At 39.5% G+C, this 27,156-nt stretch overlaps 1 protein-coding gene and 1 non-coding gene across 5 annotated transcripts in view; one reads left to right on the top strand and one right to left on the bottom strand.

Annotated features, from left to right (window-relative positions):
• Positions 1-27,156, bottom strand: part of Pdgfc (platelet derived growth factor C) — a 178,167-nt gene that overhangs the window by 132,232 nt on the left and 18,779 nt on the right.
• Positions 17,530-17,591, top strand: Rnu7-62 (RNA, U7 small nuclear 62). Its single transcript, XR_005501601.1, has one exon. It is a non-coding gene; the product is annotated as a U7 small nuclear RNA (small nuclear RNA).

Below are 27,156 nucleotides of genomic sequence, written 5' to 3'. Positions count from 1 at the left end.
AATCTATCCTTTTAAAACTACGTTTATTCTTAGCATAATAGCATACAACACTTAGGACAGTGTCAAAATAACACCTCACCTTCCTGAAGTAAGGATTCTTCAAAAAGAGTTAATACCTGTCACCCACATGTAACACTGACTTCTAATTGTTTCCTTTGAACTTGAGTTTATGAAGTTCCCTGGGGTGAGTCACTAAGGAAGCTAAAGCTGAAGAAAGCAGTAGAGAGCTGAGAAATTCTGCACTCTTCTACCTCCCTTTTGTGTCCACACAGCTGGGGAAAGTACTCCCCAAAAGGAGTCAGTGGCAAAGAGACACAGGTCCAATTCAAAAGCCACACATTTAATGTATCACATGAAAATTAGGGGCCAAGAATAAGTCTGTCAAATTCTCTACATTCAGAGTTAATTGGATATGAACATAATTGAAAAGTCACAGAAAAAACCATCCAAATCCTGCCACACTTGACCATAAATTATGCTAGAAATTTAAGCCTGAAGCAATTTCCATTTCTATCTTGAGTCTGATCTTTCTTTTTCTTATTTTTAATTTCTTATAATGTAAGACTTCCTAAATGCAGTTTTTAAATTGGAGCTTCAGAGTACTTATCTTGCAAAACCTTAAAGAAATAAACTTAATCCATCTTTAAGGCAACATCTGTAGTTTGTAAGCTTTCAAACTCCCAGTGTTAAAATAAAATCCATTCACTACAAAAAAATTCTTTCTGTTTTCATGAGTTACTCGATTTGATTCAGGCTCAACAGTACTTGTCTCTTGGGTACCCAGAGAAGTTTCAAATTGTTCCAAATCAAATTAAATTCTGTCAGTGGTGCTGGGGACAGGGGGGTTGTTATGTTGTTAGAGAGTTCAGTTGGGCATGTGTGTAGCTCACTTCCTTGGAAGCTGGACATTGCTAAGACCCTACAAGGCTGACATGCTAAGGTCAAACACTTCTACCATGTTAAGTAATAACTAAATACAGTTCCTTTTATTTTAATTGTATTGAGGTTATATTTAATTTTAGTTTTTCTAATGTATGGGTTACTTCTCTGTTTCTGTAACAAAACAAAAACAAAAACAAACAAAACAACAACAAACAAAACAAGAACAAAACAAACAAACAACAACAAAAACTGACCAGATGAGACTTGTTTGCAAAAAAAAAAGTTTATCTTAGCTTTTTGGTTCTAAAGGCCCTAATACTCCATCATAGCAGGGAGACATGGCATCAATCCAATCAGCAGACATGGAGCTGAGAAGTTACATCTTCAACCACAAAGGTGTAACAGAAAGTGGAGAGTGGCTGTGAACTGTGCCTAGTGACACTCTGTCTCCCACTCTGCACCCATTCCCCAGACAGCTAGAGACCAGGTGCTTTAATATCAGAGTTTATGGGGACAATCTTATTTAAAGCACCACACTAACCTTATACATCTATATACAAAAACCCATTCTTAGGGAATTTATTCTAAGTTATCATCACTTTAATTCTAAGGATATAACAGGATCAGGTATAAATTAGTGCTAAACTTCATAACTTATAGCCATAAGGTCCTAGATTTAGACCTCAGAACCAAAACAAATCAGTGGGACAGAAATGTATAGAGGAGATAGAATGGAGAAGAGAGAAAAAGAAAGAGGAGAGAGAGGGGGAGAGAGGGAGAGAGAAAGAGAGAGAGAGAGAGAGAGAGAGAGAATATAACAATATAATATGGGCATTGAACTCACACAATCCATGAAGAAAGAAAAAAAAGAAGTCAGAAATCAGATAAGTCCCAAGTATACATCAGGCCCCATTTGAAACCCTCTTGAAAGCTAAGATTTATAAAAATATGAAAAAAATTAGCATCAAATTTTCTCAAAGAACTTGAGTGTGTAATCTTTAATGTTTTCCGGTATCATACATGTAAAGCTATATACTAGAATTACATTTTTCACGCTTTGTATCTAGCTTGACTGTGTCTCCAACAGTATCTATTCCATCCACTATTCCCAAACCTATGAAAATGTTGGCTTCTTTCCATATACGCATTTAATTCTACATAGAAACATGGGTTTAGAAATGAAGAACATAAAATGTACTTTAAAAGATCTTTATATCAAGATATCTGAAAATTAGAGTCAAGCTTCATTTTATGAAAGGCTGGTTCTACAAGCCATGCTTGCTAACTATCTCGGTTTATTTATCTATTCTTTTAAGGTAACAATTCAATTCCAGAAAATCCATGTGCTTTTACGTCCAGGCAACTGCAAGTGTCCTCAATGACTCCCTGAAATTTTGTAAACTTCATCAGAACAAAGAACATGTTGGCTCTTGAAGAGGTGTGTGGAGAAAGCAGTCAGTCTACAAATCTATTTACTTCTCAGCAAATCCCAAATGAAAAAAATTATTCCATAGAAGGAAGCTAGGGCAGCTTCCTTCCACACACATTATCTAGTCCTTCCTTCTGCTAAAACCAGCACCCACAGGAATCAACATTTAAGGAGAAAGGGTTATTTGTGCTCATTAACTGCATACGTTTAAGTCTGTGGTCACAAGTGCTTGTTGCCTGTGTAGAGAGAGAAGTAAGAACTGAAGAAAGTTAGTCAACTCCTTTTTTACTTTTCAAACATGTGATAAACACCTACAATACCCTGAGCAAGGCACTGAAGAGATGCTTTTAAATACAGCCTTAATTCTAGGTTCTCTCATAGGAAAGCCACTTTGAGAAGCTCTACAAGACAGAAGCAGGTGCAAGATAGAAGTGAAACTCTAGAATCCATCTTGATGCCTCAGGAACACTGAAGAGCTTCAGCTTTAACATAACAAAATGTATTTATCCGATCTGTTTAAGATCATTTAGTATGGCCAAAAGTCTTAAAGAAGAATTAAAAATTTAAAAGATTGAAAACTTAAGTTCATGGTAGGAATTAACATCAATTCATAAATAGGTCTACTATTTTAATATCTTTAATCCACACACACCTTAATCTAACATTATCCCCCTGAAAGATAGCCTGCATTAAAAAGGCTGCGCCTAGTCACACACCACAAAGCTAAGTGAAAAGATTCATATCTACAAATCAAAGTGTCTTTCAAATCCTAAAAATAGATGGTTCAGAAAACCAAATTAAAAAAGGAAAAGAAAACATAGCAACAGAAAACTAAGAACGGGATATCATTAGCAATTAATTGTAAATATTGCTAATTGCTAGCACAGAAGGAAAATGCTAATGAAAGCAATTAACTTGTAAGCAAAAAAGAAGGGAAAAAGCAAAAGCTGTTTTCCTCTTCAAGCCATTCCATAAAAACTAAATGTAAAACCAAAGATTCAGTTTTTGAAATTATCCTCAAAGTCATTCAAATGACAATCTTTTTGCTACTACTTTAAAAATAGCCAGACAAAACAAAAACAAAAATTGAAAAGTAACATACAACAGGATAGCTAAAACAGTCTTGAGTAATAAAAGAACTCCTAGAGGTATTACCATTCTTAACTTCAAATTCTACTGCAGAGCTGAAATAATAAAAGGAATTGGCACAAAAAGAGATGTGTTAGTCAATAGAGTCAATCTGAAGACCCAGACATAATTAATCAACACACCTATGGGCAGCAGATGGGAAAAATAGAAACCTATACCCAGACAATATGCAGAGAGTGAAGACCTTGGATCACTAATCCATACTAGGATGTCTCCATCAAATTCCTCCTCTCCAGGCGCAGGGAACAGAACAGCAAAAGAGGCAGAGAGAGGGAGGGAGCCAGAGGGAATGGAGGACATCAGAGAAAAGAGGCACTCTACATCATGAGGATGGATGAACATGTACGAGTGCACAGAGACTAAGGCAGCATGCACAGGATCTGCATGGCTCCTGGAGCTCAAAGGACAACTGGGCACATGCTCCTATTCCTAACCCGTAAGTTAACTGATAACTACTCCCGAATGAAAATTTGGTTTCCTCCTAAGGAGTCTCGGTGGGGAAACAAATCATTCTTTAAGGATAAGACACATGTCCAGCAGTAGATGGCCAACAAAATCAAACTGCATGGCGTCTTTAGATGCTCCTTGTCCCATAATGTCATGACAGGGCTCTGCCTTTTTTATATTTTTTTTTAATTTTACCTCTTATTTTTTCTTTTCTCTTTTTACCCTAAAGGTTCTCTCTCTCTCTCTCTCTCTCTCTCTCTCTCTCTCTCTCTCTCTCTCTCTATCTCTATCTCTATCTCTATCTCTCTCCCTCCCTCCCTCCCTCCCTCCGTCCCTCCCTCCCTCCCTCCTCCCTCCATATATATTTCATATATATTTCATATATATGATGGGTTTCAGTTTAATGTTTATGGGATTCCTTAGTGTGCAAACAAGTGGGTCTCTGTTTCATGTGTTTTTAGGCTATTTTTTCTGCTTGTTTTGTCCTATTTCAATGTGTTAGTTTGTATTTCACTTCATTATTTTATTGTATTGTATTATATTGTATTGTTACCCATTATCCTTTAGATGCCTGCTTGTTTTCTAATACTAAAGAAAAAGAAGTAGATCTGGATGGGAGGGGATGTGGGGGAAACCAAGAATAATAAAGGGGAAACCATAATCAGGATACATTTTCAATAAAATAAAAACTAAAGAAATAATTTAATTAATTAAAAAGAGAATTGCATTAAATATTTTATAGCATGGTAGGGCAAATAAGACATGTGCTATCCAATAAAAGGCCATTTATTAGGGGTGCTGTTAAGGCCCAATTTACTTAAAGTGACAGAAGAAAAGTGTCCAGGAAAATGGCTAAAACTGGATGTAGCAGCAGCACATCACATCGGCCAGCAACTATTTCTCTGTGTTTTACTAACATAGGCATGGTTTTGGGAACAGAGACAGGAGATGAAGTTGATATACTCCTGTGCTCACAGTGTACCGGAAGACACAAACCACTCGGCACAGAAGGTAGAGGTGGACATGGCTAGAGCTACCGAAGGGAAGACAGACGCTGCAGGATGGGGAGGAGAAAGGAGCTGCTGATGCCTAAGCAGTGTTGCTGGGAACTGCTGATGTTTCTTCCCTAACAATATTATTCTTTTAAAGACATTCATAAATATGGCACTTTACCTAAGCAGCCTTGCCTAAACATGACAAAAGAGACATTTTTAAGATGTTGTCCCAGTGAATAGCTAAAACTTGTGCTCTGTGCGAAAGTGGTCCTTAGAACAGTCTAAGGCTTCATTAGATGCACCCAAGTGTCTTTTGATGTGGTAGTTTAACTGCTTTGTCTTCCAATGTGAATTCTTGAAACTGGGAATTTGGATAGATAGATAGATAGATAGATAGATAGATAGATAGATAGATAGATAGATAGATAGATAGACAGACAGATAGATAGATATAGATAGATATAGATAGATATAGATAGATATTGTGTGTGTAAATCTGTGTAAATATATTATGTAAATATAATAATGTAATGTATACATATGTGTATATGTGAAAACATTACTCAGTTATTCATCAATAATTTATTTAGTACTTGTATTTATTCTGCATTTATGAAATGAAGAAAAACATCCAGTATGGGTAGAACTTTTCAATAAAAATTTCTTGGGAAATATTAGAGTAGCAAATGTTATTCAGAGAAGTAAAATGATTAGACCTGGAAAAGTCTAGATATCAGAAAGTATCTTAAGTGTGATATCCCTAGACATAGACTTTGGGATGGAGGTTAAGTGCAAAGAATCTATTCTATTCAAATGGTTGAACTGGAGAGCTAGCACAGTGAAAGGAAAGAGCCAAGGAAGAAGTCCTCACAAGAGCAACTCTCACGGTGAATGATGTCTGTCACTTCCCAGTGGAGATGCTCTTTGCCCATGAGACATGCGGCCAAAGGACAGAAGAGTTCACTAGCATTTATATAGCAAGTCCTCTGAAGCCCTGGAGGGAAGAAGCCCCTCTCCTGCTCTGTGACGCTGCAAGAGGAGAGCTAGCAAAAAGCAGATGCCTAAGGCAGGCGTTACTCGATGCCAAGCAAGGAAGCAGCCTGAACCCAAGCGGAGAACTGGAGATGTGAGTGCTGAATCTCAGTGCAAACCTGGTGAAGGATTCCAGACAGAAGCAATCTCAGAGCTGGATGAAGCTTAGTGTACTTGCCTTAAAAAAAGCTTTAGTCAGACTACACGGTCAGAGTAGAACTTCATGAGAAACTAGGTGAACAGAGCAGGCAAAAATAATAATAAATAAAAACAGATTGCAAAGGTTCCATGAACCAGACTGCAATTCTTGGAAGGGGGTTTGGGTAGCTTGTACGCAGAAAGATGAGTTGCTCAGTCATGCCTCCCTTGTTCAGCAGCAACTTTATGAGGTAATGACAGGGGCCCCTACCAAGAGGAAGAGGAGGAAGAAGGCACATGTGTGATAATAAAGTGAAGACTGTTTTAAACCATGTTAAAATTAAGATGTGTATTTGTTATACACACACACACACACGGATGCACATTCAAGAGTTGTACACTGCATGGCATGCTGAAGGCATGCGATAGGTGGGATCTCCTGACACAATTTAATCAAGGAAAACGAGATAAAGTTGTGTCCACAATCTTTCACTATGTTATAAATCACTAAATTGTTAGCTCAATATTTTTTCATTCGTTCTATAAATATTGAACATCAAAGAAATTACCACCAAATGCAGAGACCTGTGGGAGAGTAACGGTATTTCCTATATCAATTCTCAATTTTAGTGCTGAGACCCGAAACTGATCAAAGATTTTCTTATAATAGATGCAGATAAAGGTCCATGAACACTCAGAAAAAGGGTGATTCTCACATGGTACAAAAAAAAGTTTAAGAATTAAAAACCCAAGGCTATTTAAAGAGATAAGGCCTTTTAATATCTAGCCTAGAAGTTCTCAAGATGTGGACCTACTCTGAATGAGCAATGCATAGAAACCAAAAGGAGTCTGACAGTAGGCCTTCATGAGGAATGACTTTATAGGTCAGTAAGTAGCTGAGTCTCTTCTGTGGTAGAGTGCAAAAACAGGGTCACCACTAAGTATTAGTACAACATTAAAACAATTAAATATATTTCAAAAATGGAATATTAAAAATAGCTAATTTTTATGGTGTCAAACTGTTAGTTTGAACTCAAGAAAACAAAGGTGACACTGAGTAACTTACTTTTCACCCACGTGGCTCATTTTGTTTAGATTTTTCCAGTCTATAGGTCAGTTCCTAATATGTTTCATCTGGACAGTGATCTACATTTATTCCTAAATTGAAATCTCATGAATTATACATAGATACATAATGTGCACCCAAGGATGAAATAGCTGGATTTGGGTGAAGGAAAAGGAAAAGATCTTGTTTGAGTAAGGAAAAAATGAAAGCCAGCCTCAGAATAGCTGGCCCAGCAGTGAAGGACAAGGGTCAGGTTGCTTGGAAGAATGAATGAGGCTCAAATGGTCCAGGAGGGGCTAGGTCAACACACAGACCACAAAGAGATTTTACACCCCTGTGGCATGCTCTCACTTGTCTCTTTAGGTATCCTTCCATCTAAACCCACTATTTGGTTTCTTTTTCCCATCCTTTAAAAAGCTCCGAGGGAGGTCTTCCTATGGTAGTCTTGGAGGAGTTTATAATACACAACTCTTGAAGAAAAGAATTTCATGTAGTAGACTCCTTACAAGGCACTACATAAACCACATTTTTCATTTCTCATAATAATAAAATTTATAGTTACTAAGTGTGAATTTCTTGGATGGTTCTTTCTGTGTTTCTTTTATTTGTTTAGTTTAGTGCATGTGGATGTAGAAGGTATTCATGTACCTGTGCTCATGCACATGAATACATGTATGTATACATAGAGTCCAAAGGTTAACATGGGATGTCTTCTAGATTTCTTTCCACCTTATTTCTTTAAAGTAATTTCTCTCAATATACCCAGAGCTGAGCAGTCAGCTGGATTTGACAAGCAGGAACTATGGAGAATTGACCATCTCTACTTCCCCTGAGCTAAGACTATATGTACTTGCTACTACATAGGGCTTCTTACACAAGTCCTGGGTGGATCAAACTCACAGTCCTCTGCTTGTTCAGCGAACAGTTTACTGCTGTGAAGAGGACAGCCATATAACGAATACATGAGCACGTGTCCAGGAGAGCCAAGCAAAGCAATAAAAAGAAATAGAATAGAGAAAAAAGTAGGAATTCAAAAAAGGTAGGAAAAACAAGGAGAAAAAAAGATTGATCCATAAATCCGTGAGGGGCAGCTTAAGAGAGAAAGCAACACACAGAGCACTGTGACAAGACTACTAATGAAGTCCTCTGAGACATATCCATCATTTCGGAATTGACAGAAGACAGAGAAGCCTGTGAGACAGCATGCAAATGAGTTAGCCTTTGGAAAATAATAATATAAGAATAAAAAGCACCCTTTAAGATATGTAAATCCAATACTCAAGCATCTGTGTATGTTGATACGGTGCATCGTCTCTTCAAAACCTACACACTATGAAAATTGCACCTCCGCTCAGCAGTCTAGGGCAGGGTTGGAGAAGCAAGGGAGGAAAATGGGAAGTAGAAGGATAAAATGTAATTATAAGGTCTCATAAGATGTCCATAGTTCGTAAAACCAGTTTTTCATTGAAAAACAAAATAAAATAGCAGTTCTAAGTTCCACAAGATACAGCTGGTTTTGCTCCATGAAATCTGATCATGAAATTTCCAATCTCTCAGTCTCGTAAAAGTATTCAAAGACAAAGGAATTAACCCAAGAGGAAAAAAAAACTATTTCTGTTTCTTCCTCTGCCTCCATCAGTTAATGGCTTGATGTTCAAAAGCGGTTAGCTCCAGTCAGCTAAGAACAAAGTGGGAGTCTCTGTTCCCAGTCAATGCAGAGAAAAATGGGAGAGAGTCCCTGCTTCCTCTGCCCTGTGCTTATGACATCAGCAATCATTGATAACACTTTTAACTGGGGGATTTCAAAAGTTTGCTCTCGTGCATTTCAAACGGTCCTTTGAAGATACTAGCGTTGACAAGCCAGAGCTTGCAATGTCCTGAGAAGCATAAAGCCCTACACCAAAGCCCACACAAGTAGAGATGTTGAAAAAAAATTCCTCAGGTCACACATGGTGATATACCAGATGTTAGAACACAGAATCGACAGTCACTAAATTATGGCTCTAAACCAAGAGATCTGGTTTGCTCACTCGGCTAGTTTGGCGCTTTACGGGTGTGTCTCTGATAGCCCTCAAAAGCATATTACTGGGTAATGTTCAATGAACACCAGGAAATCCACACTCACAGTGTACAAATTACAAATACTGCTTAAAAATGACAATTGTAGGAGCTAAGCTCATCCACAGGTCAAGGTCTTTCCCACAGTTCTGCATACCACACCCTATTGACATCCATCTTTTTTCCAGCTCAACAGGTAGAGCAAAGTCAGACAGTAGATTAAAAACACACATCCAAAAATCATGGAAAATCACCACCAAAGCCCAGAGCTAAGAGAAGTCCTCGGTGTAACTAGGGTTGAAAGACAGGAGACTTGACCAGATCAATGGAAGATCTGTGTACCTACCCAAACTGTGAATGGTTTTGGAGACGGGAAATAACGTGAACTGCTTGCAGACTCTTTAAAAAGACATTTCTTTGTGGCCTTGTGATGACAGCCGTATAATTGTGAAGAAAAAAAATTAAACCTGAAACACACCTTGTGTAAATGACTAACATATCATAATTATGTACTGAGAATATAGCTTTAAGATTTTAATATACATAAACCAGTCTCCATTTTATCCTGGGCTTAATTTCCTTGCATAGTAATCCCAGTGCTGATTTTACACCTTCTCCTACTCCTTTTGAGTGAGGTGATGCTCACCCATGTATGGAATTCAAAAGAGCATTTTGAACATGGGTGGGGAGGGGGCAGTGAAAGCAAAGAACACAACAGCCTTAGAATCCTGACCATTAGAACTAAAAATCAGTAAGCATGACTCCTTCTGTGGGGTGGATACAATAGCACGTAGCTCCTATTAGTAAACATTTTTGCCTTTTCTTCCCAAGACTAATGGTGAAGCATCTGAAAAGATAACAGTGACACTACAAAGGCAGTTAGATGTCTCTGAGCTACAGAACAAAGAGTGTAATGTTTGTACTGCTAAGGAGGCTTAAACAATAGGCAGAGATCCAAGGAGGCTCATGTTTGCCTGGATGATGTGCACCTCTGGATACTGCTTCCACTTCAGGCTGTCTGCCTGAGGAGGGTCAATGTTTACTCGCTCCCAGTTTAAAAACAAACAAAAACGCAAGACACACAGAAACCTTGCCACTCATCAGACACCTTAGCCATTTATGAACACTAGAATGGCCAAGGTCTCAAGAACGGACAAATGCAAGACTCTCCTGTAAGAGGGGAAGCCTGCCAGGCTGACACCTCAGCATGCTCCAGTCTCCTGAAGCTTTGGACCACCCAGACATTAGCTATGCTAACTATCCTCTTCAACCAAAGTGGAGATATTTATTCAGAATTATGGTTTATGCTTACACTGGGACGGATATTTGCATGGACTTTTAAACATTACGTTTATAGGATTTTTAAACTTTACATTTATAGAAGTTTTTTTTAAACATTTGTTGAACAGAAACCTCTCAGGTAGTGAAGCATTCTTCAAGGTTTTAGTTTAGAACTTTCCTCCCCTTGAAAATTGCTCTGAACATTTCTCACAAAAGGACATCTTATCAACAGTTTAAAAACATCTATAACACCCATCCATGACATGCTTGCTTTTAAAAATAGCTCAAATTGTTAGAAAATGTATAAATAAGAGAGATAAGACAGGGATGTTTGCTTTCTGGTACAAGACCAATTTAATCTATTAATAGTAACATCAGTAAGTTTTGTTTTGGTTAGGACCCACATGGTAGAGATTAACTTCATATTTTCTATGTATTTCTTATATTGTTTTCAGTTATTTTGATTTATTTTCATTTATGCTTGTGTGTGTGCACAGATATGCATGTGTGCATGCCCAGAGAGGCCATAGAGACTCTGAAATCCCCTGTATCTTGAGTCACAGGCATTTATGAGCTGCTGGTCTGCAGGAACCAAATTCTGGTCCTCTATACAAAAAAGTAAGTGCACTTAACCTCCAAGCCATTTCTCAAAGTGGTTTTATCATGCACGCTTGCTTTATGTGTCTGATTATTTTGCCTGCATGTATGATGTGTACCATCATACGTCATCGTTGCTTGATACTTAAGCAAGTCAAAAGAAGCCATCAGGTCTCCTGGAACCAGAATATAGTTGGTTGTGATTCAGCACAAGACTTAGCACTGCTCTTAACCACTAAACAATGCCTCCAGCCTTCTTATCATTGCTTTCAAAGCAAGGTTTCATATATCTTAGATGAACTTGGTGATAGGTATATAAGCCTATATGACCTTGAACTTCTGATCCTCCTGCCTCTACTCCCCAACATCTATATTACAGATGCACAGCACCACCAACTGAGCGCCTGGCCTTTTCAACTGGAATTCTTCAGAGTCTTGTGTTTTAATTTTATAGAGTAATGCTTTTAAGGCTAGCATTCGCAAATCAAAACAGGCATATTTACCTTACGGTAATGGTAAAAGAAGTAAGGCTAAGACACATATACTACATTTGTTCTCAAAGAGTAAAAATAAAAAAGTTTGGAATGAGAATTATGACAGCCATTACAGTAGAGCAGTCCGGCCTTTGGAGACTCTTGGTGGTGGCACTTCCCACTGAACTGTGGACCAAGGACAGTTTCCACACTGAGCATCCCCAAGTTTGTGCAATCTCACCCTTACAGAGAATCCATATGGCTTTTTAAAGGCTTTGGTGAAATGAAAGTAATGAATGCTGGTCTGTAGTAGCTGTCACTAGATATAATGTCTGTTGCCAAATAACAAGGAAAGTAAAGCTGCTCAAATGTAGTCTGTAGAACCATGAAACTTAACATTAAACTGATTTATTCATTCTCAATAATTGTTATTATAGATCATGATCCTCCTACATACAGGCCTATTTACTTAAATCAGTCCACGGTGCCAAACCAGCAGCAGCCTCCTGCATCTCTTAATTGCATCAAAAGACTGTATGATGCCATTGACCTATGTGATGTAGATTTTACCAACACCCTCTATAAATGTTCAAATTAAAATAACCCACAAATGCATTCCTCAGAACTGACCTCATCCTTAGGGAATGGCTTACTGTATTTAATAATGTATCTGAACTCATTAAACTAAAGTCTCTTTATTCAGAGTCTGTATTGATACATTTGCCTACTACTCAGTAAATGTTATTTGTAAAAGCAAATCAATACCTAGTTTATAACTCCATGTGTGATGCTTAGAACACGTGCAGATACTATAGAGTGACCCAGGGGCACTGTTTTCCACAGATCCTGTTCCCAGGCTCTGTAACAGTACGCCGCAGATGTTCATCTTCAGTCCTAATATGTTGCAAACCGTGTGATTGTGCAGGACAGTTAGTCCTAGGTTTTGGATATTTATCCATAGACGTGCTATGTAAAATGGTCCCAAGCAAAGTTCTGAAGTCCCATCTACTGCTTCTAAACACAAGAACGCAGATTGTAAGGAGAGCTTTACAGACAAAAGTATGCCAGGAAGGCTTCATTCAGGCAGCAGGCACAGTACTGGTGGCCAGGAATGCTAAGTAAAATCTGTAAAGGCAAAGCCTCTTAGGACATCCCGGTGACAGCAGAACACTTTAAATGCCGTGTTTGTGAAAAGAAGCACAACAGAAGCAAGCATCACTTGATGGGGTAGAACCAGAAACCTTCAAAGGAGAGTTTCTTCTATACTCCTGGTGTCTCCCTTACACACTCCCCATCTCCTCAAACCTGACCCAGGCTCACTGCTACTCAAGAGAGATGAGGAAGAATCAGCATCAACCGGTATACTGAGAGACTTCTTTTGCCTTATAAACGCTAAACTGTTAATATACTCTTTCCAACAGGGGGAAGAAGACTTGGGAGAAAGACAACTAGAAAAGTGGAAAGGTGGAAAGACACACTGAGGACCTGAACTGAGATTCCTTCCCCAAGGCCACAGAAGAGCTGTAGAGGGATTTCACAGGTGACTCTAATGGCCAGAGTGACCACACACATTAAGGAGAACCTCAAATGAGAGGAGACCATAGTATACTATGGGGATACTGTCATCCTGAACCAAGTGACAGTGTTTGATGGAATGTTTAAGATGCACTTAGGGATAGTAGGAACAAAAAATTTTGTTAAATGTGTAAATAAAGGCATGAGGAAGAGAAGAGCAGTACAGACTTCTGAAGCTAACAGTCTACCGGAAATACTATCTTGGTCTACACAGTATAATTCACAAGAAAATAACATTTGAGGATTGAGTAAGAAGATCATGTGAGATAAGTCAAAAACTGAGTTATTTAAGGGCACATCCACCAATTTATGTCCAATAGTTACATATGAGTGTTTTACACATTCCCTTAAATATATCTAATATTAGTTAAAAATAAAATTTTGACCTATAGGAAGGCATGCAATGAAATTCTCAAGACATCATGTACAAAAGAGACAGATTGCCTGGATACCTATTGTAGGGCTGTTATAATGCCCAAATTTAATACAGACTTAGAATTGAGCTGTAACGTGCTGACTGAACAAAACTGAAGTGTTAGTAGAGGCAGGAATCCTGTGGAGAGGAAAAGAATGAAACAGTCTGGTGCTACCCAGAGAGATTTACAGTGCAGACATTCTAAGCACTTCATATAATATTCTCTTGTGAATAAATTTTTATAAGAGAAAGAAATACTCAACAGATATTTTTAGCACACCCAATAACTGAACCTCTAGAGCTGAACAAATATTTATAGAGAAAAATACTGACCAAAGTGTATGCCATGAACAAGGCAACGTTAAAATACTAGACATGAAACGTTACTTCTATGGAAAAAATTAGTTAGATTATAACCTCACAGGTAACAAACTGCAAATGTTATCCAAGGAAACAATAGTTTTTGTGAGCAAATGTTAAGCATATTTTATTCAGAAGAAAACTGTGGAAATGATTAATGACCACACAATCAATACTGTCTGTGTGAGCATGCTGCTTATGTCATAACAGGGCACACCTAACAGAGTATACTAAGAAATTCTTAAGAATAAAAGTGCAACTCACTTAACCTTTTCAATACTCAGACAAAGAAATCTAGATGCTGACTAGGAACAATAATTAAAAATATTCAGATCGTATTGATTTGAGATAAAGACTGTGTTAATGGAAAATAGCAGAGTAGAATTCCTCCTGAGTAGATGACATAGCCGAGGAAGACTCTAATCCTCCTTAGGAATGGAGGTTTCTTGCTCAGTCCTCTCCTTGAATACAATGGCTTCTCTTCTAAATAAATAACAACCATACCCATACTATTAGCTAAACAGATTTGATATTCAAACTATATACTACTAGAGTGTAGGCTGAAGGTTGTTAAGCTACACACTCTGCCTACCTGACCTCTACTGTAGACATCAAAATGCTTATTTATATTGTGTGACTTTTTTGATTCTGGTTCCAAATATTACCTTACATTATATAACAACTTGTACTACTGACATCATGAACAATGTGAACTCATTAGAAAACATAACTCAATGAGTCAGATCTACAAACAAGAAAGAACATGAAGTTTTTCTTGTTCATGAGAGAAAACCTGTCAGTCAGCAAGAAGTAAATGGGAACTGCCTGAATGTTCTTTCATAAACCTAGGAAATAAAGCCAGGCTCATCAGTGAGAACTTGGAGAATTTACCCACACAACCTGAGCTGTTAAGAAAACATTGGACTTTCATTTCAGTCGCACTGAGGAAGTAACAAGAGACTTGTGCTTGGTGCAAATGAAATATAAGAAATAAATGTTTGGCATTAGAGAAACAAATCATGGTTTGTGTGCACAAAATATCTCTCAACATCATTGTTGATGTAAATGCACCTTCCAATGGAATGGGGTGAAAACATTCTTCTGAGAATACTTAATTTCAAACATGCATTCCACAGTGAGTTCAGATTTAACTCTGAACTCTCTGTAAGCTTTACTCTTTAAATATTACACAAAACTGCCGAGAAAGATCCAGTTCAGAGGACACAAAGGTGGAATGGAATGGGGATGTAATTACTTGAATTTATCACATATACAGCTGTTGAAGCTAACTGGAGAGAGAGCCATGTAGTTGCTATGCAACAACACTTTCTAGAATCACTCTTCCCAACTCACAGTCCTGGGCTAGGGACAAAGACTCACTGTGGGCCATGCTATAGCAAACAATGATTAAGATAGGATATTATCATGCAAATGGACTTTAGGTTACCTAACAATGTGAATTGCGAAAGTGCATATTTAGGTTCAACAAGGTGATTCGGTATAGACCCTTAAGGCCAAGCCTGACAATTTGAGTTTAATCTGTGGGACCCATGTGATAGAGTAAGAGAACTAACACCTGGCAGCTGATTTCTGACATACATCAGTGTGCCATGCGAAATCACACACACACACACACACACACACACACACACACACACACACACACTCCTATACACACACACTAAATCAATACATATTTATAAATGTTGTTTTGAATTTGCAAATGCATACCTAGCACAGCTATTTGAAGGAAATAAAAACTACCTTGCAGCCAAAGAACTTTAAAGAACCTGTCTTGTTATTACATTAAATCAGCTCTTCTGTGATGTCAGGATAGCCTTTACTCTAAGTACTTAAGTCAGTTTCCAAGTGTCCTGAGAAAAGTCATCAGCTAAATAAATCCTAGGAGACTTCTCTGAGATCATGAAATTGTGGCTAAGTAGCAAAACCAATGCCACTTAGGCTCCACCCTTAAGGGCTCCCTAGTCTTCAAACTTGCATCATGGGTTGAGGACTGAGGGCTCAAAACATGAGCTCATGGAGGACATTTCAAATTCAAATCAGACGTTACTTAAGCAATAGGTAAGAAGCAGTGCATTTCTTGACAGAACATGAACAATCATGATATATGGAGAGCGTGCTCAAAAAGAAAGAAGGAAGGGGAGAGGGGGGAGGGGGCAGGGAAAAAATGACTTCCCACTTTCAAAATAGATGTTATTAGCAAAATTGAAGAGAAACACGGATGGGTTTTTTCTAAAGAATTAAAACGATAGCATTTTTTCCCTATAAAACCCTTCATAAAAGTTCCTGGATGATCTTTTATGGACTAGAGGCACATATCGAAAAAATACATCCAAGCTCTCACAAAAGAGAGCCAGAATTATGAATCTACTTTTAGAGATGGTATCAAAAATATACTAAAACATGCAGTCCTGTGGTCTGTCTGAGGGCCAGAGGGAAGCCCCGGTTGACCATAAAAGGGCTGTCTGCATGTTCTCAGCAGACCGCACACAGGATCATATTCACAATACAGCCCATGGCTTTGTTCTCACAGGCACTCCGTAGGGCTGGCATAGGAAAGTCCCAGGACTCAAAGCAAACAGCGTTCAAAACCTCTTATGAGTTCCCTCCCAATATCAAATGTATTTTGTTTTTGTAGCTTAGCTTCTTTACACACACACACACACACACACACACACACACACACACACACAGAGAGAGAGAGAGAGAGAGAGAGAGAGAGAGAGAGAGAGACTCACTATAATTTAACAAGTGAAAACTTTAGAAATACTCAAAAGAAGGCTTTAAATTTCCTCATAAGGGCAGAAAACACACCCATAGGGAAAATGAGGGATAAAGAAGAATGTATTTGTGGTCAGTAACAATGGGGCTGTGCAGTTAAACTACTTGGCAACTTAGAAAGCTGCTTTGAAAGTTCTTAGGAGCGGGTGGTGTATAAATCATTGAAATGAGCCACAAGTCAAAAGCAAAAGGTAAACAACAAATTAAAGACGTGATCCTGGAGGCACACAGTCCTGAGCACTGAGCAGACACACACATGTACAGATGCTGTCCAGGAGTGGTGCGACAATAGGGTTTTCAAGAGAATGGGTGCCACAATAAGCAAGTGCTTCTCTTTAAGACTCTGATAGGATTCTGGGGTTTCTGTTCAGTAATGGATATTACCTAGGACCCAGATTATGATTCTCAGCTGGTTGGTATCTGATTTTGACATGCCACAAAACCCAGGCTCTTTCTTATGGTCACCTCTTGCTCAGAAAATTCTCTCTAAAACACAGTTCTTTATGTGGCCGTTCAGAAAAAATGCAGAGTTCATAAAAACAAAAGTTGGCAAGTGTTCATTTTCTCATTCCATCATGTGCGTCCTGGAAACAGGAAAGGTTTCTGAACACACAGCAAGAAAAATAAAATGAATTGAAGACCAAATGTGTGATAGATCTGAGGGCTTTCTGATAGCGCACACTAGGGTTGCCTCACGTGACTTCACCTCATCTTTGGGTTCAAACATACAGTCTACCCACCTTGTACTAGGGATGCAGTCACAGCAGCCAACAATAACGAAAACTGTCAGAAAGAACTCAGCTGAGACTATGGTATGTTAAAAGTTGAGGTGAAGTTATAGCCCTTTTAGAATTTGTTTAGCAGGTTTTCTGACCAAAGTCAGAAAACCTAATTTTAAAAAAAAAAGTTGAGGTGTTTTATATATACCATCCAAAGTATTTTAAGAACATTCTGTAACATGTCTACATATAAGATCTGAAACCATAAACTAAGCAAGTCTCCACAGTACCTAACCAAACCAGGTCTCAATTCTACTTAGTTAAAGTTCTCTTAAGAGGCAATGTGAGTTAAGAATAAAGGGTTATGACTGAAAAGCAGACATTGGCTACTCTAAGACTTCGGACACCTACCTCAGCTGCCTAATCTTGGCTAAGTGGGTCCTTCTCAGCCTGGGACCAATACTCGTAATTCTTCTAATGGGATTTTAGTGAGGATGAAAGGGATCAAGAAGTGCAAAGTAAATAAGTGTATAAGTAGTATATTCTAAACATTTGATCGATGCTGCCTTTCTGTATTATTAAATGTAAGCTGTCCTGGCATAACGGTTTCTATTTAAAAGCAACGCAGAGTTCCACCTGACTAGGCAATTGCGACAGTCCTCCAGGTCATCCTTTGTTTCCTTCCTCTTTGCTGATTTACTCCCATCATCATCATGACTAAAAGAACGGTCCTCTCTAATCTGTATCCCTTACCTAAGGCCGTTGTCCTGATCAATTCAGGTGTGTAAGGGTTGCCAAGGCAGGGATATTGACAAATCCCCTGACAAATTATGAGACAGAAACAGTTTCCAAGCACAAATCTGCTAAAAGCTGTAGGAGAAAGAACTCCAGTCCACCACCCACAATCCATGCAGCTCCTCCTTCCGGTCAGTCCACAGATCTCAAGAGCTGCAATGTCAAAACATGTTCAGACTCTGACCTCTGGTCTGTCTCATTCCTGTCGTGGTCACTACTGTGACATTTACATCCTTGTGTCACTATAAAGTATTCTCAAGCTGTAGAAAGAGGAATCTCTATACAACATTCGACATTCACAACATCACTCTCCACTCTCTGGTTCTTCAGTCACATCCTGCCAGGAGCTTCCTTCCTAGTCTTCGTGTTGTATTTGCCTCTGCCTAAAAAGACCGCCCTTTCTCTCCACAACCAATGCTCAGAATTCCTCATATCAGGAAAGTCTTCTGTGACCCTTAACACACTTAACGATGACCTTTGTCTTCACACTTCCTAAACCCCAATACTGATTTTCGCCACAGAAAGAATCCATTCATGTTTATGATTGGTCATTTCTCTCCTCCCTAGGAAGTGAACTTCAAGTCAGGCTTCGTGTATCCTTCTGACTGTTGTGTCATGTGTGAAGAGTAACCTATTACCTAAGTAATAAACATTTAAAGAATATTTCTTGAAAAAAATTAATGAATAAGAGATTGTAGGGATGGCCTAAATGTTTGCAGAAATGTCTAGATTTGTTGATAAATTCACATCTATCAGAAAAGTATGAGACACCAGTAGTCTTTCCCAGAGATGGCGTTAAATAAATAAATAAACGGAAAACCCTCAATTTCTTAGGTATTAAACAAACTTTTCTTCTTCCAAAGGAAGGACAAAATTAATACGCATGAGTTTATTAATCAAACAGATGCCCTCTCTCCTAAATACAACCATTTAGCTCAAGAAGGACATGCAATTGGTTTGTACAAGTGGAATCACAGTGGCAACTAACATACGCTGGGGTGGTGGCTAAGCACGTGTGATCTTGTCAAAAAGCACCTTGGAAATTTGAGTGAGCACACAGACTCCACAGTCTAGTTTTGAATCTCCGCTGCCAGCAGCCACTGCTGCACCAATCCCTCTTCATGGGGCCACTCATCCATGAACCCCTCTGGTGCCCCAATCACAAGGCTCATGATATTAAGTTTTCAGCTTTTCTTTCGGTGTCATTCAGACCCTACATTTATGAGCTGAAAAAAGTCACAAGGCAAAAGTTCATAATCTAACCTCTATTAGGGTTGACAATATTTGTCATTTCAACAACTACACGCTTATGTGAAACCTGAATACCATAAATATATATTATATATATGCATTTATATATATGTATATGTGCATTTAAATATGTATTCGTATATATATACATATATTTATATATGTTTATATGTATTTGTATATGTATATATAAAATATATTTATAATGTCATATATGCAATATATGTATTGTGTGTGTGTGTGTGTGTGTGTGTGTGTGTGTGTGTGTATCCTCATGGGTTTGAAAAGTTTTTCATCACTGTAATAAATAATCCAAAGAAATAGATTAAAAAGAAGCAAGAATTTTTGCTCACAGTTTCAGAAATTTCAGCCCATGGCTGAGAATCTTAGTGAACTGTAGCCACGTGTCTGGGCAAAATGTTATGGCAGTGGGGAGTTTGTAGTGAACTTTCTTCATCTCATAGAAAACATAAGCAAGAACAAGGAAGAAACTGGGAACCAGGCACCACCTCAAAGCTCTGCCCAAGACCTGTATCGAGGCTCTACCTCCTTAAGTTTCCAGAACCTCCCAAAAACGCTGTGACCAGCTGGGAACCAACCACTTAGTCTCTACCTTTAGGAGGGAAATGTCATCCATCCGGCAGAGTCAGATACTGTTCTGAAAGTCGACAGAATACACAAAGGAGGAGTGGAACCAACAAAATGGCTTACTTGTACTTGGCACAGAAGGTGTGGAGGAGAACACGTTCAATGTCTGGAATATGGAACACGCTATCGTACTATGGAAAAACAACAGCTCTGGCCCCACAGTTCCCAGCAGACGAGCCACCAGAAGCGCCAAAGCCTGTAACTCCAGATGTGCCAACACTGCGGTCTGACCCGCTGCTTCCCTCTGGCTAACGGGCAGTCACAACGAAACCGTAAGCAAATGTGTCAGGCAAGAAGAAGGCTCTCAGCTCTGAGATATTAGAAAGTCTGATTTTTCTCATTTTCTGAATTTATTTGTTTACAAAGGCCTCCTTTTCCTGAAGGAGCTCAAATCTTCCAAGGTCTTTTAAAGAAGAGACTGCATTTCCTCACCACATGGAATAATTTCATTTTTTAATTAAAAATGCATTTTTCAAGAAAAAAAAGGTTTTTATATTGATTTATAATACTTTATTTGGGGGGTCTTTTGATTTTCTGTTTATTTTGTGGCCTATATAAGCTGAAAGGCATATCATGAGAAAGAAGTCAGAGGAAAGTCAGTTTGTTTTCCAGACCCCCCTGCCAGACACCTACATGAGTAAGACACTGACCTCATCACTTCCAGAATGACCTCACTGCTGCAAGGCAGGAGGGCTAGACAGGACACTGTGGCATCTAAGTCACCCTCATCGTGTGTCTCTATATTTTAAAAGATTTTCTTAATCTGAAAATTCCCAGTAAATAAGCAGTAAGAATGTATCTTTCAGTTTGAAAGCACTGAAGACTTTTAGACATCACTTAAGCAAAAATGGAAAGGGACACCTCCAATTATATACAGCTTGAGACATTGAGGTGGGGACAGCCCACAATCTATTCCTGTGGCTGGAGGCCAGGAGAACAGTCTCTATGCACTCACCGATAAGTAGATATTAGCCCCAAAGTTTGGAATATCTAAGATAAAATTCACAGACCACATGAAGCTCAAGAAGAAGGGAGACCAAAGTGTGGATACTTCAGTCCTTCTTAGAAAGGGGGAAAAAATACTCACAGGGGGAAATACAGAGACAAAGTGTGGAGCAGACACTGGAAAGGCCATCCAGACACTGCCCCACCTGGGGATTCATCCCATATAGTGACACTACCAAATTCAGACAGCATTGCAGATACGAGAAATGCTTGCTTTTAGGAGCCTGGTATACTTGTCTTCTGAGAGGCTCTGCCAAAACCTGACAAATACAGAGGTGGATGCTTGTAGCCAACCGTTGGACTGAGAACGGGGTCCCCAATGGAGGACTTAGAGAAAGGATTGAAGGAGCTGAAGGGATTTGCCACCCCATAGGAAGAACAACAGTATCAACCAACCAGAGCTCCCAGAGACTAAACTACCAAACAAATAGTACACATGAGCGACCCATGGCTCACCTGCATATATATCAGAGGATGGGCCTTCTTGGGCATCAATGGGAGGAAAGGCCCTTGGTCCTGTGAAAGCTTGATACCCCAGTGTAGGGTAGTGCCAGGGCAGGTAGGCTTGAGTGGATGGGTAGATGGAGGAGTATCCTCATAGAAGCAGGGGGAGAGGGAATGAGATAAGGGGTTTCCAGAGGGGAAACCAGGAAAGGGTATAACATATGAAATGTAAATAAATAAAATGTTCAATTTAAAAAAAAAAAAAGGAAAAAAAAAACAGTTTCAGACAGTCAGCCGAGTCACCATTGCCACTGCAATGTTGAAGGGGGCCAGAGTTTTCCTAGTCAGTAGGATCTAAAGAGGATCGAAGACCAAAGGGCAGAGGGCAGGCTGCGCGTCTGCTTATTCTCTACAGGAAGACACAGTAATGATCAGTGATGTCCCAAGTGATTACTCTCATTGAGGTAGAACTGCATTTACAGACAAAAACAAAATCACAAACAAGCAAAAACAACAACAACAAAAAAACAACACAGCCCTTATAGTGAGATTAGTATCATAAATGCAATTAATTTATAGTGCTCCTTTCAAATGGCAGTACGGTACCCTAGAGCTGTACTTTCACTATTCTTTATACCTGGAGAGCTCTCACTTGGTTTTCCAAAGGGAAGGTCACAAATATGTAAGTATAGATGTCCAGGGCAGAAAGCTTGAGCAGGCATCATTTGGATCGAGTAAAAGCAGTTTATTTCAGTAAGAGGTAGGTGCCAATATGCCTGGAGGATTTATCCTATCGAGGAAAGCAAATTAATTTATAGTTCTCTATTCCCTCAATCTATTTATCTGTATTGGCAGGCTGGAGAACTATAAATTAATTTGTCATGCTATAAGCAAGCTGTAAACACAGTGATTTCCCTACAGTTTATATACTCCCATACCCATTTGTCTATAATGGTATGTAACCAGATGGTATATTCCCAATGCTTCCAATAAGTGTCAGGAAAATACAGAAAGAGATGGGGGAGAGGGAAAGAAAAGAAGAAGAAAGGGAAATGAAAGAAAAAAAACAGGAAGGAAAAGAAAGGAAAATTAAAGAAAAGAGAAAGGAAGGAAGGGAGAGAGAGAGAGACAGAGAGAGTGAGAGAGAGAGAGAGAGAGAGAGAGAGAGAGAGAGAGAGAGGAAGGAAGGAAGGAAGGAAGGAAGGAAGGAAGGAAGGAAGGAAGGAAGGAAGGAAGGAAAGATCCCTTTATGTTGCCAAATGCTGGCAGCTATTTTCTTTCTCCCAAACCCTTAGATCTTAGGAAAACAGTATGTCTTGCTAAGTGCCAACAACAACACAGATAATTGTTGGTATGCTTCAGCTGTGTGGATGGGGCATGCACTCTCCTGCTTTGACTGTAGCCACACTAGACTCTGGGGATAAAAGTCAGTGCCAAGTTTAAAATATTAACACTAAGGGGCCACCTTCAGCAGTTCCAAGGCCTCGTTTCTAACCCCATATCCTGCATTTTAGATGCCGCCTCTTAGAATGAAATAAAATGTGGCTTGTATTTGCTCTTACCCAAGCCTCTGGGTTACAGTTAACAGTGAACACAGAAGTGTTTCTAATGTAATGTGGGCTCACTGAAGAAAAACATTTAGAAAAGAATAAATTAATTTTAGGAAGAAAATGACCAGTATCTTTACCACTTTCTACCCTGGTCCTTACCAATAAAATATATTTACAAAGCTGTAGCACACATCACTTTAGTGATATACATTTTTACACTTGTGGAAATACTTATGGAGACATGTAGAAATATATTTAAGATGCTAGTAAGAGCAGTGGGGGTTCTCCAGTGGGGAGGACGTCATTTGTACCTTCCTCTGAATCCCAGGAATAATGGCAACTGTATTATTCACAGCTTTTCTCATGGGAGGTTTACTACATTGGGGGCCAGACATCCAAACAAGGTTCAGTGATGACATGTGTACCAATACAAGAAAGATAGAAAGGACTGCAGTCCAGAGGGTACCAGGTCCAGCATCTCTCTGCTAATTCACCCAGACCTTCAGGGAGTGCTTCAAGAAGACTTCCACCTCCCCTCCCTCCCTACTTCCCTTCCTTCCTTCCTTCCTTCCTTCCTTCCTTCCTTCCTTCCTTCTTTCCTTTCTTCCTTCTCTCCCTCTTCTTCTCTTCCTCCCTTTCTCTCTTCCTCTCTTTTCCTCCCTCCCTCCTTTCTTTTTTCTAAGTTTAAATTAAGAAGAAGAACAACAACAATAGCAGCAGCAGCAACAACAACAGCAACAAAAAGATCAATATATTCTGTGGTTTCCTAGTAATGACGAAGTCTAGGGAGGTAGCTTAATTATTCTTTTAAATAATCAAATCACTCCAAGGTGAACACAGTAGAAACCTAAAGCACGTGGTTTGAATAATGAAGATAAGGCATTCAGGATATCCGGCCTGAGAGTTTGATTGACATGCAGAGTAATGAGAAATGTGATGTTCCTTCTCTAGAGCATTAATATCACTCGGGTTGGTCATTAAGCAGAAAACAGACACACACACACACACACACACACACACAGACTCATACTCATACAAATGTACACACAATTACACTCACATACTCACACACTCCTACTCTCTCAAACTCTCTCTTACACACACACACACACACACACACACACACACACACACACACACACACACAGTTTTCAAGGTGATGTTTCTTTATAACAAACTGGCCTGGCCTCAGGAAATTATTAATGAGGAGCAAAGAGGTTACAGAGCAGCTAAGCCCTCAAGAATGCCTATGCAAAGAGAACTGCCTATTCAGACAGAGTGGCTGAGGGCTGTGTGGGGAAGACAAGCACTTAGAAAGGAATTCCTCCCTAGGCAAGAATTTTTCTATACCGTGCAAAGCCAAAATCAAATGAGTCATAACAGTCCACATCTCCTAAGTGTGTGTTAGTGGGATGACATCTAATTCCTAAGGAAGTCAAGGGCACCATCAATTAAAGAGCCATCCAGTCCCTCTACCCCTTCCCCCAGCACCACGAAAGCAGGAGGACCATCTGAGATGACACAGGTTTGCTCCTGCCAGATGCTATTACAAACTGGATGACACAGGATTTGTAACTTTTGGCTTTATTTCCAGCACTGAAAAAAAAAAGACTCATGCCAGAAATTGGGGTGGCTATTCTCTTTGGACAAGCCCGGGCATGCTGCAAGGACACCAGCACTGGCCAAACCTTCTCTTCCTAGGCCTGCCTGCCACTAGAAAAGTTTGAACATCTTAACTGATGGTTTTGAAGGATCCAGAATAGAACTTTTAGTCACTCAGCCCGAGCAGAACAACAGTAAAGAAAAAGTCCTCTACCCCCTGTGAAACTGCAAATATGGGGCCCATTTTCTCAAAGTGAAGATGGCAGGAGACCCCCCTTGTCCCCAAATCAGGATGAATGTGACCCTTAACACTTTGAAAAGAGAAGGTAACAAGTGATAAGGCTCAAACCCTGGACAAATGCTGAGCTACCTATTTAACACGCAAAGAGACCCAGGAGCCAGATTCTCCCAGAATCCCTCCTTCACTCCCTGTTTTGGGAGAGGGCGGACATACCCTGCCCTCTAGCCTAAGCTCCCCAGCCTCAAAGGCTTTTCCCTATACAATCCAGTCATTCCTGTTACCTGCCCACTTTCTTTTACACTTTGGCCTTTGGACTGCTGCACATGGTTCCTTTCCCTTCGCCCATCTCCTTACAGGACTCAGGGTCAATGTCTACTCTGGATTGCCTCTGAGTGTGCTCCCATTTTGCTCTGTAATAAACATTCCCCTCCACCACACCTAGAAGCTGTCATGTCCTTTCCTTTGCCTTTCTCGTTTCCATTCGTCTACAGGAGTACTATAAACAGACGGGATTGCAATATCTCTCAGGTAGTACTGCTGCTTCCCACCTGATTTCACTGTGCAAAGCCTTACTTTATTCCCATTTGTGTTACCTTTTCCCTCTCTGCAATTTATTGTCTTTAGTCATAACAGCCCATGAAGCCCAGTGTCTTAGCTACTTCACTGGGCTTCTACATCCTTCCGAAAGACTATCAGTCTTTAAAATTTAAAATATTAATAAAATCTCTATGTCTTTTTTTTCCCACCTGTCACTTTCGGCTTAATTTACACACCTCAGCTCGAAAAGCCTGTCTACCAAGCTGTTGTTCCCTTCCTATGGCACAATAGGTAGTCACATACTATGAAAAAAAAAGGGATATTCATGTTGTAAATGTAAAAATTTCTAAAGTGTGAATTGCTAAGCAGTTATATTTATGTAATATAAAAACCAAATTTTGGCAGTACTTATCAGATGTATCAGAACAAAATTCTAAATTTATAAGAAATCAGGATCGGTAGATTTAAATGTTTATTTTTTAATTGTCTAAATGCCTACCAAGCCCTGAACATGGCATTGTGTGTGTGATGGCTTGTATTTAAACATGGAGAAAAAAAGGGGGACGCAGGATTTTTGTCTCTGGACAGTGAGCACTTACTGGCTGCCTGCAGCGAGTTTCTGGGTACAGGAGACATAGCAGAGAAAAGGGAAGCAGACCTACACTACTAACAACCAGCCCCGGCCTTCTCAGTGGTGGGCATTCAGGGACTTCATTCATGAAGGTGCCTTCCAAAAAGTATCATACAGCACCACTTATTACTAATGTAAATCAGATTTCATCCCATGGAGTTAGCCCTGCAATCCACGAGAGCAGAGTTAGAGAGTGAGGGATACACGTGTGCTGCTTTTTATAGATGGTTGCCTATGAATATGACACGGGATTTTGTTAAATTTTGAAATCTCCATTAGCATGAAAGTTTTAATAATTAAACTATAACATTACTAAGTGGGTTTTGAAAGGTTTCTCCTCTAGATTGTCACAAGGCAAAAAAAGAAAAAAAAAATAAGTGAGCAGGACTGGGTGGCCTCCAGATTCAGACAGATACCACAGACCCAGCCTCTAGGTCAGTTGGCAGGTGGGCTGCCGAGTTGTATGCACAAGGTTCTGCTTGGTTACTAGAAGCCATGTAAAAGCAATACATTAGTCAAATGAAATAAAGCTAGTTCTGGTAGGTGCCCCAGGGCTGGGGAGGTAGAGGCAGGCAGATGCCTAGGATTTTCCAGCAAACCAATCCTTTCTAACTTGTGAGTTAGAGGACTGTGAATCTCATAAAAAAGAGTGGATGGTACCTAAGAAACCATGCCAGAGGTCGAGTTCAAAGTCCCAACACACACACGCACACACACGCACACACACACACACACACACACACACACACAGAGAGAGAGAGAGAGAGAGAGAGAGAGAGAGAGAGAGAGAGAGAGAAAGAGAGAGAGAGATCATACTGTATATCGAGTACAATATCTACTGCACGTAACTAAGGAAGCAGTCCTAAGCATTCTTTGTATTTCGATTTGATTGGAGACAATGGGTCTCAACAACCGAACCTCGGTCTGATGATCCACCCTCTGTCTGGTTAGAAACAGTTGAATCCTGGCTTCCTACAAGACATTGAACTGAGTCCTTCCTAGAGCCAAAGACAAACTCAGATAACAACACAGTC

The sequence above is a fragment of the Rattus norvegicus genome, chromosome 2 (assembly GCF_036323735.1).
Source record: "Rattus norvegicus strain BN/NHsdMcwi chromosome 2, GRCr8, whole genome shotgun sequence".
Taxonomy (NCBI): Eukaryota; Metazoa; Chordata; class Mammalia; order Rodentia; family Muridae; genus Rattus; species Rattus norvegicus.
Note: the sequence above shows the minus strand (reverse complement) of the source record. Positions and strands in the feature narration are given on the sequence as shown.